Source organism: Epargyreus clarus, unplaced genomic scaffold (assembly GCF_041222505.1).
Source record: "Epargyreus clarus isolate Ecla_fem2 unplaced genomic scaffold, WU_Ecla_fem_2.2 ptg000002l, whole genome shotgun sequence".
NCBI lineage: Eukaryota > Metazoa > Arthropoda > Insecta > Lepidoptera > Hesperiidae > Epargyreus > Epargyreus clarus.
In genome coordinates, this window is record NW_027332210.1 from 9150434 (window position 1) to 9165777 (window position 15344).

Genomic DNA, 15344 nt, shown 5'->3' on the forward strand with positions numbered 1-15344 from the left:
CAGGGGTGGCAACACAACTGTTGCGAACGTTAGGAATCTAATCTGGGGTTGATTACAGGTTTCCATTGGCAATAGTCACATACCAATAAGGACTGCATGCTCGTTCACTTTAATATAAAAAATATACATGTACTTACAATACCAATTGTCGCTTCATCGCCATTATGTTATAACGCGACCCATTTGGCTGGTAATGTCAGCATAATGAAACATTTTACAAGCAAACGTGTTATGTCAATATCACCCTTGCCGACCATTTGTGTGACAAAAATATATTCAAGTTTTTTTCGGGAATGATACTGTGTTTTTTTGTGTAACGGGATAGACACTTATACGAGACGTTTCAACTGACTTCTCGAGAGTAGCAACAAATTCGTGGCCGACTTAAGGTAGAATAATTTTCCTAGGGGTTAATTATAAAGGCAGTGACTACTACCTTTAGATAAGAATCTAGTCTTATTTGTGGTAATTAAAGATGTCCATAGACACCCCACATATCTTTAAGTGGACTGTATGCTAGTTTGCTACTACAATATAAAAAATATCCATGTAGGTACTTACAACACCGATTGTCGCTTTATCACCATTATGCTATAACGCGACCCATTTGGCTGGTAATGTCAGCATAATGAAACATTTTACAAGCAACTTGTTATGTCAATATCACCCTTGCCGACCATTTGTGTGACAAAAATATATTGAAGTCTTTTTCGGGAATAAAACTGTATTTTTTGTGGAACTGGGTTAGATACTTATACAAGACGTCTCAACTTACTTCTCAAGAGCAGTAAATACGCGTAATCCGTAGGCAACCTTAGTTAAAATGATAATCCTAGGGATTAATTACAACCGCAGTGACTACTTACCTTTTGAAGGTGGTAGAACCCTTTGTGGTTCGACTCTAGCCACCACTGCCACACCTATTTCTGCCTAATAACAACAGTGTTAGGCGCTGCTGTGTTTCATTTTGAAGGGTGTGGTAAGGGAGACATACTTTTCCGAGGCGTTCCAGCTTAGTCCTCAGGGGTAGCGGTGTATCCGACCTCAGGTAGGAATATCTAATCGTATCTCGGTTTGATCACAGATGTCCATGGGCGGCAGTAGCCACTTTCCATTAGGTGGACTGCATGCTCGTCTATTTGGCTGGTAAAGTCAGCATAATGAAACATTTTACAAGCAACTTCTTATGTCAATATCACCCTTGCCGACCATTTGTGTGACAAAAATATATTGAAGTTTTTTTCCGGGAATAAAACTGTATTTTTTGTGGAACGGTATAGATACGAGACGTTTCAACTGACTTCTCGAGAGTAGCTACTCAACAACAATAGCGCAACGCTAAGCTACGCGGCAACGCGGGCAACGCGCTAAGAGAACTCCGGTTGCTTTCCTTTGGAGATCCCGGAGTCATCTACGCAGCGCCGAGGACGGCCAACGGGGGGGTTTTAGTGCGGTAAGAATCCCACATAACCCCGTGCCGCTCCCACGGCATAGGGTACCTTTTGAAGGTTTCCCCCTCGTAAACAAAAAAAAAAGCTACTAAACGGTGGCCGACCTAAGGAAGAACGACAATCCTAGGGGTTAATTATAACGGCAGTGATTACTACCTGTAGATAAGAATCTAGTCTCATTTGTGTTAATTAAAGATGTCCTTAGACACTCTACATATCTTTAGTGGACTGTATACTAGTTTGCTACTACAATATAAAAAAATACATGTAGGTACTTAAAACACCAATTGTGTTACTTTATCACCATTATGTTATAACGCGACCCATTTGGCTGGTAATGTCAGCATAATGAAACATTTTACAGGCAAACGTGTTATGTCAATATCACCCTTGTCGACCATTTGTGTGACAAAAATATATTTAAGTTTTTTTTTGGGAACGACACTGTATTTTTGTGTAACGGGAGAGATAGTTATACGAGGCGTTGTAACTAGTCCTCAAGGGTAGCAACTGATGTGTGGCAGACCTAAGTTAGGACGACAATCCTAAGGGTTAATTACAATGGCAATGGTAATTATAATTACAAAAAAGCAGTGATAGCCTAATGGTTAAGAAACTCGACCTCTTGAATGAGGTTCAAATCCAGTAACTTTACGTAATTAAGTTCACACTAGTGATTAGAAGTATTATAACTACACAAGTATGTCCGTTATTCGACTGTTCTTGCTAAAGTCTCCGACCAGAATGTCGCTCTCTGTTAATTCGAGCGCCGCCAAGGTGTCGTCCCCACTTCACATACCCGCATCTGTTTTTAAACTGTAGTATTAAATGAGTTACTTATTACTTACGATATCACATTTTTATAACATCACATTAATGTTATAAAAATGTGATATCGTTAACATCCAAGCTTCTTATTAACGACGATAACAAAACGTTTTTAATCATCACTAGAAATCCTTAAGAAAGGAATGTTCAAACTAATATTACTAACTCTTCCATTTTTCCCAGAAAATAGATTTTTCTCTGCTAGTCTTTGAAAGTAATTTCAAAGATTCTCCTTTGTTAAATTAAAACTAATATTGGGTTTCAGCTTTAAGCAGGTGCATTTAGTAAATACCTAGACTGATCTTAAGAACTTTTACTAAAAGGGATATTGATATTCGTAGGTATTCTTAGAATATTTTATTCATTTCGAATATTTAATTTATTATCAGTTGAAGCTTTGTTGAATTCCTAATGATTATATATTTTAAGATTCAAAGAGCTGGGATTGAGTCATCATTTATGAAAGTCAACAAAGAGTGCCGTAAAGGCAATTTAATAATCAGACCCATTTAATTGCTCAAGATAACTTGAACATTGGTCTTTTTGGATAATTGGTCGTTTTGCTACATAATATCGATAATTTGGCGTATAGATAATTGATAGTCAGGCAAATATGTATATTCAAATAATCATAAGCATTCCACCATAATGAATTTTGAAGGTAGTAGAACCTTTTTTGGTTCAACTCTGACGGCAGCACCGCCACATCTATTTCTGCCTCATAATAGCAGTGTTAAATGCTGCTGTGTTCTGGTGTGAAGGGTGAGCTAAGGGACACATATTTTTCCGAAGCGTTCTAGCTTAGTACCCAGGAGTAGCGGTGCATATGTGGCCGACCTCAGTGAGGAATATCTAATCCTATCTCAGGTTGATTACAGATGTCCATGGACCGCAGTAGCTTGACAGGTCGACCGCTTATTCCTATATAATAAACAAATAAAAAAGGCAAAAATATGCATATATTTAGTAGTTGTACCACACCAGTCGAACCACAAAGTTCAACCATCTTTAAATAAATAGTATCTAGGCTCTATCCATTCTGCCCTACCTACATAAAAATACTAAGATAATGGTTTTAGTTTTAAGAGGAAAAAGTTTCTAATGTAGCGGATACAATTTTCTGCACGCATTCTTACTTATAGTAAACCTTTTTAGACCATTACTGTTCGTATGTCTTATTTTGGGTTGCGCCATTTCCTAATAATATAAATAGGAGGGCTATTCCGCTGATCAACCTATTACTGTCCCACTGGTGGGCAAAAATCTCCTTTCAGAGGCACGCCTGTGAATTCTTATTAAAAAAAATCTAAAGGGTGTGTGAAGTCTATCGGCACTTGGCCAGCGTGGTGGATTATGGCCTACACCCTCTGCCTGTCAGGGAATCCTTGTACATGTCCAGAAGTGAAGTGTAATGAACTGACGATGAGTTATGATGATGACACTTTCACAACTTACATTTTTTTGTTTTCGAGGGGGAAACCTTCAAAAGGTACCCGACGGTGTGGGAGCGACGCCGGGTTATGTGGGATTTTTACCGCGCTAAACCCTCCCCGGTGGCCGTCCTCAGCGCTTGGTGGAGAACTCCGGGATCTCTGATGGAACACAACCGGAGTCCTCCGAGCGCGATGCCCCGGTCGGGCTCTGCCCTGGGGGGAGCAGTTCACGATCCTCTCGCACACCCGGTGTTTACGACGGCATGCGACCACACGGGCCGCCGTTCTTTCCGGGGTTGCTTGCCGGACGGTTTGAGCTGTCACTCTTGCCGCCGGCAACCCCGGAAGCCCCCTTTTAGTAGGCTCTTACGACATACATGGGATTCCATAGCCCTATTATATTCCCGGGACTACAAGGACAAATTACAACTTACCTACGTCGCATTCTAGTGGAAAGCTATCTTTAAATAGTATAATGAAGTGTAAACTCTTATAGATTTCAGTTTATCTGTCAAAAAATATGGATTCTTTGTAAAGTCCTTTCGAATAAAACCGGATTACGTACATTCAGCATACACAAACAGTTACAAGTTATAAAATTCATGAAAAAGCCAAAAGAACTCATAAGATATTCTAAGAAAATATGGATTTTATTCAAGAAGTTCTTACTCCGAACTCCTTGTTTGAATTGATAAAAGATACGGCAAAAAGCGGTTGAGAAGTGTGAATTATTCTACATTTGAATATTGTAAAGATGTTATGGACCACAGATTTTCATCAATAGGTAATAAGTCATAGGTAATCAGTCAAGGATTTATTCTCATCGTGAAGTAACATAAAACAGTCCAACTGATGGTAAGTGGTCATTGCCGTCTATGGGCCCTAACTCCATGTAGAACAGGGTTTTCCAAAGCCGAACAGATATGCGTCCGCCAGCGCACCTCCACCAGCGTCTACACCGTTCTACCTAATCGCAAAATCTGTTTCGTTAGAAACCAATATAATGGTGGTACCTAACTCTTCTCTACTGTTTAAATCATTATGTGAAGAGGTACTACATCAGTTTTACATTTCGTTACGGGAGCACCTCACTTTAACATATTTTCCTTACAGCAATCTTAAAACAACATTTAAGCAAAAACAACAGTTATTCAATGACATCAACTCGAATGTTAACTTAACATGCCCTTCGTAGCACCGAAGTTAAAAGCACTTGAAAATCAATGACAACAACGTGAATGTTGGCTTAACATGCCCTTCAAAGCACGGACTTTAAAAGGACTTTAAAAGCTATAGAAAACCGTACGGGACCATGGATAAACTCTAGTGTAGTATAGGAATTCGTATATTCAAGTATTCACTCGTATAACTCGTACATACGAGTATACATATACTACTACTCATTCTACTAGTATTACGAGTATATACCCATCCGTTCTACTCGTACTAATCCAGGAGCTTATCTCTTCCAGCTACATTACTTTTGTGTTAAACGAAGTGCATAGATATTTTACACGATTGTTGGCGTGTTCTCGTAAATGACGGTGTGCTTGATACTGCTTAACTACTTTAGTTATTGTTACAAGCTTTTTTATTGGTAACTTATTTTACGGTGTTTGTCTTATAGTCTTATAGATGATTTAACTTATCTAATAGTCCCTGTGTACGTTGTTCGGATTTGCACAACCGAACAGATCAGCGATTACACGTTTTTGCATAGTTGCAATTGACGCGCAATCGCTTTCTTTAAATTAGTTTCATTAACATAAGTTAGTACGTGACCAATACCATTACCAATACCATTACCATTCAGTCGCGGTTAGAATCGTGTATACCATTACTATTACCATTTAATCGTTATTAGAATAAAAACCAGTTAACCAGTAAAAGGTTGTCAGTTATTACCAACCAACCATACCAGTAACAAGAACTCTTTTCATACGCATTGGGTCCAAATCTTGCAACGGAAATTTAAACCAGTTAATCTCAACACATTGAGCTGAAATTTTGGATTTGTTTGGTTTTGACGATAATAATTCATGATGCTTAGTGACATAATTCTAAATCTCATAATATAGCGGACGATCCAAGATCTTTTATGCACTAAAGAGCTATTAAATGAAACGATTTTTTAATAATGATTCAAATAAAACCAATAATATAAATTTGAAAATGTACTACAACTTAAAATATGTAATTTTGTGAGCTAGTCGGTTAGTCAGTTATAATTCACTTTAGAATAATTATTTATCATTCGTTACAAGAGCATCAAATATATTTCCCATACAGAGAATCCACAATCCTCATATGAATCGACTTAAAATTCGCAGACACCGAAATTTTAATATCTGCCTTACTACGTAAAATTGCTTGCTCGTACGGTTACAGGTTGAGAATTTTAAGAAACCTACGTTTTAAAGTGGTAAGTAGATATGACTTATGGCATTCGTATTATGTAATGAGTATATCTAAGATTTTTTATAATATAAGAGTAGCAGACGAGCATGCAGGACACCTGATGGTAAGTGGCTACTGCCGCCCATGGACATCTGTAATCAACCCCAGATATTTTAGTGACGTTTCAATAACAATGTTAGGGAACTTTTCAGGTCGCACGTGTTTACACCCTTCAATATTAGCGTCTTGGAACTCAATGGCATGTAATTATAAACATTATTTATATTAAGATCATATAAAATGCCCAGGCTGTTCAGTGAAAGAACATGTAAATGTTGTTTATTTGGCCAAAAATAAGTCCAAATATCTTCATGTAAAGCGTTTCAAATAATAGCATTACCTACTTCGTGTATCGTTAAAATATTTTTACGACCACAACTTTCAAATGTAAATGTTTGAAGTTTGTTGGTTGATGTACCAAGAGCCTAGTGTGACTAATAGTAGAAATAATTATATTGAGTACTAAGGAAAGTAAATAAGATATGGACAGTTTGAATTTGAAGTAAGTAGCTGCCTTTTGGCACTTTTGAATTCGTAGATACATGTTACTAAAATATAAAATCATTGGCATTGTAATTAAAGTATAAGGGACAATGTTTTGTATAAATTTACGTTTATTTTAGTACATATTTATCTATGTACTTGTACACACATAATAACACAGTTCGTTATAGTAAAAATGTGCAAATCTAATCAAAATAATTTATTTAAAGTAGATTATTTACATAAGTTTGTTTTGAACTTTAAAACCTACCAATGCTTTACAAAGCTTTAAGATTCTTCTCTTATGGAGAAGAAGTGGAGAAGAAACATAAGGCACACCTTTTCCATAAAATATGTGTGTACAATCATTGCAATATTCTCATAGATCTTACTCTAATGGACTATGTATAGCTAGAGTTAATTCAGACCAAACATTTTTCTCATTCAAGTATTCGCTTGTAAAAACAAGCCGCCAAAACAAAACGCCGGGTAAAAACCCGGCGGAGGGTAATGTTTGTCAAGCGTATATTATGCATATAGCATGTAGGTATCTGTATCACATTTTTGGTACAATGAGACATACATACATGACACATAAATGCATATATACATATGCTAGAAAATGTTTTCCAGCATATGTACATATTGCAGTCGGCTAAAAACAGCATTCAGCTCTCGCTCAATTCCTAATACTCAAAACTGGTAAACCTAATTTTGTTAGCGAATTCAGTAGAACCTTCCAACAAAGGGTCATTACGTCACACTAGTTTACTTATTGGTCCTTGACATTCTAACATTTCAAATGGGAGTTAAAATTTTAAACTTTAAGTAAAGTTAGTTTTCAAGACTTAGAAAGACCTTAACTTAGACTTTTAACTTTGTGACATAAAATAGTAGTAAAAGTAGAACGGTGCGTTTTCATAGTTCGCCTCTGGACGTACCACCGTCACACCTATTTCTGCTTAATAACAACTGTTAAATTACTCTGTTGTGATTTAAAGGTTGTGGTAAGGGAGATATACTTTTCCAAGGCGTTTCAACTTAGTTCTCATAGGTCTGTGTGTGTGTGTAGGATTTAATATTTTGTCCCTGTAGTTCCGGAACAAGAATACTCGTAGGTCTACGGCATTCCCTGCCTGTCGTAAGAGGCGACTAAAAGCTTCCGGGGTTGCGGGCAGCAAGAGTTCGAACCGTCCAGTAAGCGATCCCGGGAAGGACGGCGGTATGTGTGGTCGCATACCGTCGTGAACACCAGATGGTGTGGGGGAAGCGAAAGCTGTTCCCCAGAGCAGAGCCCGATCGGGGCATCGCGCTTGGAGGACTCCGGTTGCGTTCTGTCGGAGATCCCGGAGTTTTCCAACAAAGTAAAGAAAAAAATGAAAGGTCTGTGGCCTAATTTAGTTAGAAATGTAATTGCACTTGGGTTGATCGTAGATTGGGATTGATTATTGACATCTTTATAACGAGAGTGACCATATCATAAGGTGGTACATGCCCAATTGTGTAAGCTCATTATACCTGAAATACTATTTTATATAATAAAATATTCAATTACAACTCCATTATTTATTTTCTCAATGACAATTCATTCCATGACATCTATTTTTCTAAAAACATAATATCCTTCTTTCTTTTTATTTAGTTTCCCGCTACATTGCTTCTCACCAGCAATGAAATAGACTCTTATTAACATAAATTAACTAAAAAGTATTGTAATGAAAATATACCCTTACAATTGCTACTTTCTTTTCATAAAAAGTATACAAGATTTCGAATACAATAAAAATCCAAGTCACTAACTACAAGCGTTTTCTTATTGGCGTATATGAGAAAAGTTCAAATATCATTAGGTTTGTTTACCCAACCTTTACCTAAGGGTAGGACAAACAAGTTTATTGCAAAACTATTACTCCCTTGTGGTTTTGCCCGCGTACCAATATATTGCAATTGGAGAAACTACACATAATTATAAAACTTATAAGTGTTTTTACGAATGTCATGTAAAATACCAAATGTCCCAATGATATAATGTGATAACGTCGTCATGAATTTTGGCTTTTACGAGTATATGGGGTTCAAATACTTTTTTTCTTTAAGTAGGTATAGTCCGCGTAAAAGTGCTAGTCCGCTCTGAATATAGAAATGAATCGCGTCGCTGTAGCAAATTGTATGACTACACCTGCTCGCAGCAACTTCAGTGCGGACTAGCGGGTTGGCGCGGACTATACGTTACGTATGGTTCTCAAAAATGAAGTCTACTTATCCGTACTTAGTCAACATGGTTAGCAATGGCTCCTCTTAAAATTTGATAGAGCCAGTATGATTCGATAGGGGAGATAGGGGGGCAAGACGCTAAGAGGACTCCGGTTGCGTTCCTTTGGAGATCCCGGAGTCCTCTACGCAGCGCCGAGGACGGCCACCGGGGGGGTTTTGGTGCGGTAAGAATCCCACATAACCCCTCGTCGCACCCACGGCATAGGGTACCTTTTGAAGGTTTCCTCCTCGTAAACAAAAAAGGGGAGATACCGTCAGACTCATACTAGCGTGAAGCATTTCTGCATTTCGGTGTAAGTATGGTTTTGGTGCCAGTTGATTTAAGTATGAGTCAACACATCTATTTTATATGGAGGTGGTCAGAGATGTCTATAGGCGGCGGCACTTACCATCAGATGGACTGCAACCTCGTCTGCAACTCCAAGCTTATAAAAAGTTTGAATGCCACAACAATGCATTAATAATCGCAAAATAAACAAATAATCTTCGAAAATAGTACTTTAAAACAACAGACAGACACATCATTTATTTACACAGAGACCCAAGAACCATTCTTAAGGGTTTATTTATTATCTTACGAACTTTAATCTACAGCCAGACGAGCATTTTGTAGCTGTTCACAACCATCAACAAGTAGAAGAACACTGGAAATAAAGAAAACGGTTTAGGGTCAAAGTTTTGTGTGGGTGTGGTTTTAACGCAATTTATTTTTTAGCTCTCAATGTATTAGGTATGTTCAGACTATTTTTGGATATGTATTTATAAAAGATTTTGAGAGTAAAATGGTTTGAGATTTTTATGTATCAAAATCTGTAAAGATAACGTTTAAAGATAAATTATTATTACGTACTTCAGTGATTAAATTTATAGTTTTTCTGCGATACCGTAGCAGCAATAATAGATAATGCTAAATATAATACTTGAAAATGGAAGGTTGAAGGTGGTAGAACCCTTTTTTGTTTCGACTTCAGCGACACTCCCTCTTCACCTACTCGTATGTCTGTCTGATAACAGCATTGATACGACACATCTTTGGCTGACCTGAGGTCCTACCTGAGTCTAATCTTATCTGGGGTTAATTACAGACGTCCATGGGCAGCAGTAGCCACTTACCATCAGATGGACTGCATGCTTGTTTCCTACTCCTATTTAATGTAAAAAACTTATACATTATACTTACCACAGCTCCACATAACAGAGGTAACTAAATGTATAATCTGCCTCTTCTCCATATTGCCTGTACGGAGAACTATGAAGATGTTACCAGCCGTCGTCAAGCCAATGTACACACAGTTGAAAATAAATCCGTACCATATGTAAATGTTTATTATGTCACTTTTCGCCTGAAAATAAAATAAGACTAGTATTTGTTATCATAGAATTAAATGTATTGTGAAAATTTAACTGTCTATGTATTACGGTTCAATAGATAAAGCGGGAAACGCTAAAACATAGCATTTTCTTATATGGAGAACCCAATTTATTTTCAAGATTTTTATTTTATTTTTTTGTTGTTATAGCCCATATACTCTGTAAAAAATCAAGTGTCTATCTACGGTTCAAGAAGAGCCCTGCGACTGTTTGACATACAGACAGACAGCGGAGGCTTAGTAATCTTCAACTTTCAGTCTTTATCCTTTAGGTACGGAGTCCTAAAAAGGCACGTGTTATTGATTTTTTTACTCAAACGCACAATATTGAATTTCAAAATTTATTACTATTTAATGATATTGATTCAGTTTGTTTCGGTTTCCTTTGACAGGTTTGGATGTGAAACTGTACAACTTTGAATATTGTTATAAAAATATGTTTTTACGTGTATAAAACGACATATTTACTACCAAATACGGCTTAAAACTACATAACTTACATTACCGATATTTTATTGCTGAAAAAACAAAGCTAAGCTATGAATAAAATCGAACAACTAAAGCCATAAACATCGGATATCCTTGTAAAGTATCCGAGCTCTGAAGCAATAACCTCGTTACCGTCATTGTCTCGGTGACGGAGGCCACGAGGCCACGAGCCACATAACCTTATTCTTAATACTTCTGTTTGGTTCTCATGTGTTTTACTAACAGAGAGGAACTTTTAAAGTGTTGTTGCTTTTACATAAACATATACGAGTAGAGTAAATATAATTAGTATTATCTTTAAACAACCCTTTAAACTAATACCTAATACCATTAATACCATATTTCGTGATTGCATTAAAAATAATGGATCCGCCATCTTGGGGCGTCCGCCATGAACTAACAAAATAAGTTAAATAAAAGCTTGTAAAAATCTAAAAACACCCAGTCTTCAGTTGTTTTTAGAGAACCCATGTTTGATCCTCGGTGAAGCAGGCATCGAAATTATATTTTAACTGTTTTACAAATTGGACACAAGGTATTAAAAAAAGCAGTTACGTTTATTTTCCAAAAATATTAAAACTACTTTAACGCAGTAGACCGTTGATAGATGGCGTTACTGGTATATATTTTTTATAAAAGCCTATTTGTTTGTGTCCTTTGTGTGTGTATGCCTTTGATATTTTGCATTAACTATAAGAACAAATATCGCTTGAATTTAATCTACTATTGTTACTACATTATTAGCACTATTTTTCTCAAAAAGATTTTTCTCCTCAATGTTTTTATGCATACAAACATCATATTCCGTACTCTACACACAGAATTTAACAAGCAAATAAGCAGCAGATAGATTTCAAGTTTCAATTCATTTAATTAAAAAATAATATAATAACAAAAAAATCCAGTTGCTTAAAAATATAGTCTTTGTTACTCTCACAATTTAGCCACATCCAAGTAGACCTCATAATTATGTTAAAATCCGTTAAGCCCTTTGGGCTGTTAGCTGTGTCAAATGACATACAGCGTTTTTTTTTATAACATAGGAGAAGCAGACGAGCATGCAGTTCACGTGATAGTAAATACCTACTGCCGCCCATGGACATGTGTAATTAACCCCAGATAGGATTAGATCTGATATTCCTATCTGAGGTCGGCCACAGGTGCGCCGCTATTCCTGAGGACTAATCTGGAACGCCTCTGAAAAATATGTCACCCTTCAAACCAGAACACAATAGCGTTTAACACTGCTGTTATTAGGCAGAAATATGTGTGGCGGTGGTGTCGCCGGAGTCGAACCTCAGAGGGATTCTTTAAAACATAAACACAACATTACCCTCCGCAGTCAGGAAAGAGTAGATTTAAAAATCATTTTGAAATAATATAGTTCGCTATATGACAAGCGGTTACTCCTAGATTTGATTTGGATTTCTAAGAAATCGGTTTTCTATAAATAGGGCGAAGGTTCCTTCGCTCGCTACTAACTGAATACAATCTGAAGAGGACCCTGCTATTCTAATATTGTAAACAAACAGTTTAAAGGTAATTTTAAACTCAAAACTTATTTATCGCGAATATTTTAGTTAATAATAAGGGCATTCTCGATTATGTGTAATTAATAGAATTGATGAAATGTAGTGCACTGTACCCTTACCATGAGTTTTCAAAACATCCCACAATTTTACGTTACGTTTACTCAATCCATTATTCTGTTCCGTTTGCTTCAGTAGACTGAGTAAATGCAACAATAAGTATGTGCTCAAGTCTTTTTGTCTGCCTCACATGTTCGCAAAAAAGAGAGACAAAACATAAAGCGCCATTTTGTCAATTTAGACATTTAATGTTACGTTATTGACACTATAGTTCTGATACAATCCGCTAGGGGCGCTGATTGGAATGTGTATGGGCAAACGTAAACAAATACCAAAACAGTCATTTTTGTCAAAACGTGGACGTCAAAACGTCAAAAAGGTAATAACTCATGGTAAGGGGCACTAATACTGGGCATCATATCGGTTTAATATGCAGACGGTTCCTGATTCGATGTCTGCGGTGGTACGAGTATCTAACTACACAAGGTGTTCCATTAATTCCTGAAAGTAGCAACCCATGTAATTTGAAGACGATTGATTTTCTCAATGACTACTTACTTACCAATAGATGGTATTTTGCAAATTTCATAAATCTCTTTAGATCAAATATTAATCTCCTATTTTGGAGTCGGTTAAATTATAAATGTATAAATCTGCTATTATTTTACTGAAAGCCTTTTAAACATACATTAAAAGGGCTTAAGGGTTAATCCGCCGTGTTTCAATGTAAGGGTTGGTGGATAATATTAAGAGACATTTTTATCAATGACATGCAGGTTTTTCGGTTATGTAGGCAGATTAACATATATGATTTTTTGCTGATAGTAAATTTTATGAGTTTGATGAAAAGTATTATGTATATTTTTTTTTATATAATATAAGAGTAGCAGACGAGCATGCAGTCCACCTGATGGTAAGTGGCTACTGCCGCCCATGGACATCTGTAATAAACCCCAGATAGGATTAGATATTCCTACCTGAGGTCGGCCACAGATGCGCCGCTACCCCTGAGGACTAAGCTGGAATGCCTCGGAAAAGTCTTTCTCCCTTACCACACCTTTCAAACCGGAACACAGCAGCACCTAACACTGCAATTATTAGGTAGAAATATGTGTGGCGGTGGTGCCGCCAGAGTCGAACCACAAAGGGTTCTACCACCTTCATATAATAAAATATTAATCAAGTAATATTTATCATTTTAAAATATGATGTCCAAGTACCCACTTCCTATCAAAAGGAATGCATGTTCGTCTGCTGCTCCTATATTGTATACTAGCTGACCCGGCAAACTTAGTACCGCCTCAAAATCTATTTATCAAATATATTTCATATAAAATATAACCTATGTTATTCGTGGATAATGTAGCTTTCGAATAGTGAAAGAATATTTAAAATCGGTCCAGTAGTTTTTGAGCCTATACATTACAATCAAACAAACAGACAAAGTTTTCCTCTTTATAATATTAGTATAGATATAAAAAAATATACGAGTTAGCTTATTAAGTATAGTTAATACATACGTACAACCAGTATACCTAGCATCAGTATCCCGCACGCGAGGATCAGAAGGATGCACATTAGTATGAAAACCAACTTAGTATAGTAGAAGTCATCTCCTCTGTCCGGGAATATGTCCTCTATGAATTTATCGACGGATTGTAATTGTATTGCACCCCATATCTACAAAAAATATTAAAAAATCTTTATTGTATTTTTTAAAGAAAAGGTAATAAACATTATGCGTGGTTCGACTAGGGATGTTCCATCATCTTATTTCTAGTGAAAATCACACTGAAAATCAGTGGCCGTGGTTCGCCGCGGTGAGGCTGAGTGTGGACCCTTTGGTAAAATTTTACTGCAGCAATGTTTTGATTTTAAAATTATGTTTGCTATTATTTATGTCACACAATGTTGTAGTATTTTTTGCAAATAAATATTTCTTTCTTTCTTTCTAGTGTGTAGCAGTTCTCCCGTTTTGGTGGAAGGGTGTAGAAGCCGGTTGACTTACATATGAGGTGATTATTTTAGTCCTCAGAAGGGGCAACGCAACTAAGGACTAAAATAATCGCCTCATATAGGATCGACTACAGATAGAACCTCTGTCCTTTATGAAGTTAGTTGTAGAAGTGATACGGGCTCACGAGACCACTTACCATCAGGTGGACTGCATGCTCGGTGGTTACTTTGAAAATATATTGACTAAAAAGGAAAACTAAATAATAACTAAAATTATCTTCTAATTTAGTCTTTAGCAATGAATCTGACAGACCACAGGTAAAAAGTCCTCTACCTGATAATAAAAGTCCCGTCAAAATCCGTACAGTTTTTAAGATGTCTGGACAGACAGACGTCAAAATATAAGAACAAAAAGAAACACTTGTTTTGCTTTGGAATAAGTTATTTCTAACCAAAGATTAAGACGTTGAATAGAGAAAGATAAAACATTAGAAAGAAAAGCTTAAAGGCTTTCGTGCAAAGAGCAAATGTTACGGAACAGGAAGTGCGGGAACGCTGGAACGTAATGCGTTCTCAGTTACAAATTGATGGATTACACGTGTCGGGGGTTTTCCTACTGTTTTCCTTACCGTGTTTTCCTGTGTTGCGAAAATGCCATTCGGTTTCCTTTTGCTAATTTAAGTTGGATTTTTCTTGATGAGTTTTTAAACTAATCCAACGATGTCGAGGGTTATGGGTTGTTAATATTCATTTATGTGTGTACCTCTGGCAATCATATGTAAAATCCTGGTGTGGCGTTATAAGTGTAAAAATATTTAATCATAATTGTATTGGGAAGTCAAATTTTCTCAGAGAGCTCGAATAGATTCCCACGCCAACGGCTTTGAAGGAGATTTTTTATGGATTTTGTACATCCACGTCCACTACTTTCAAAAATAACCCTTCCTTGGCAGTCGGGTAATAGAGTGACTTAAGTATGTGGAAATTAAAATGACTTTTAAATGGAATTTAAGC

General features: G+C 36.7%; 1 long non-coding RNA gene across 1 annotated transcript; it reads right to left on the bottom strand.

Moving 5' to 3' along the window:
- Nucleotides 1-9422: 9422 nt before the first annotated feature.
- Nucleotides 9423-14048, bottom strand: LOC140745152 (uncharacterized). Its single transcript, XR_012102624.1, has 3 exons — nt 13899-14048; nt 10107-10269; nt 9423-9570 (listed from the first exon to the last, which is right to left on the bottom strand). It is a non-coding gene; the product is annotated as an uncharacterized LOC140745152 (long non-coding RNA).
- Nucleotides 14049-15344: the final 1296 nt, after the last annotated feature.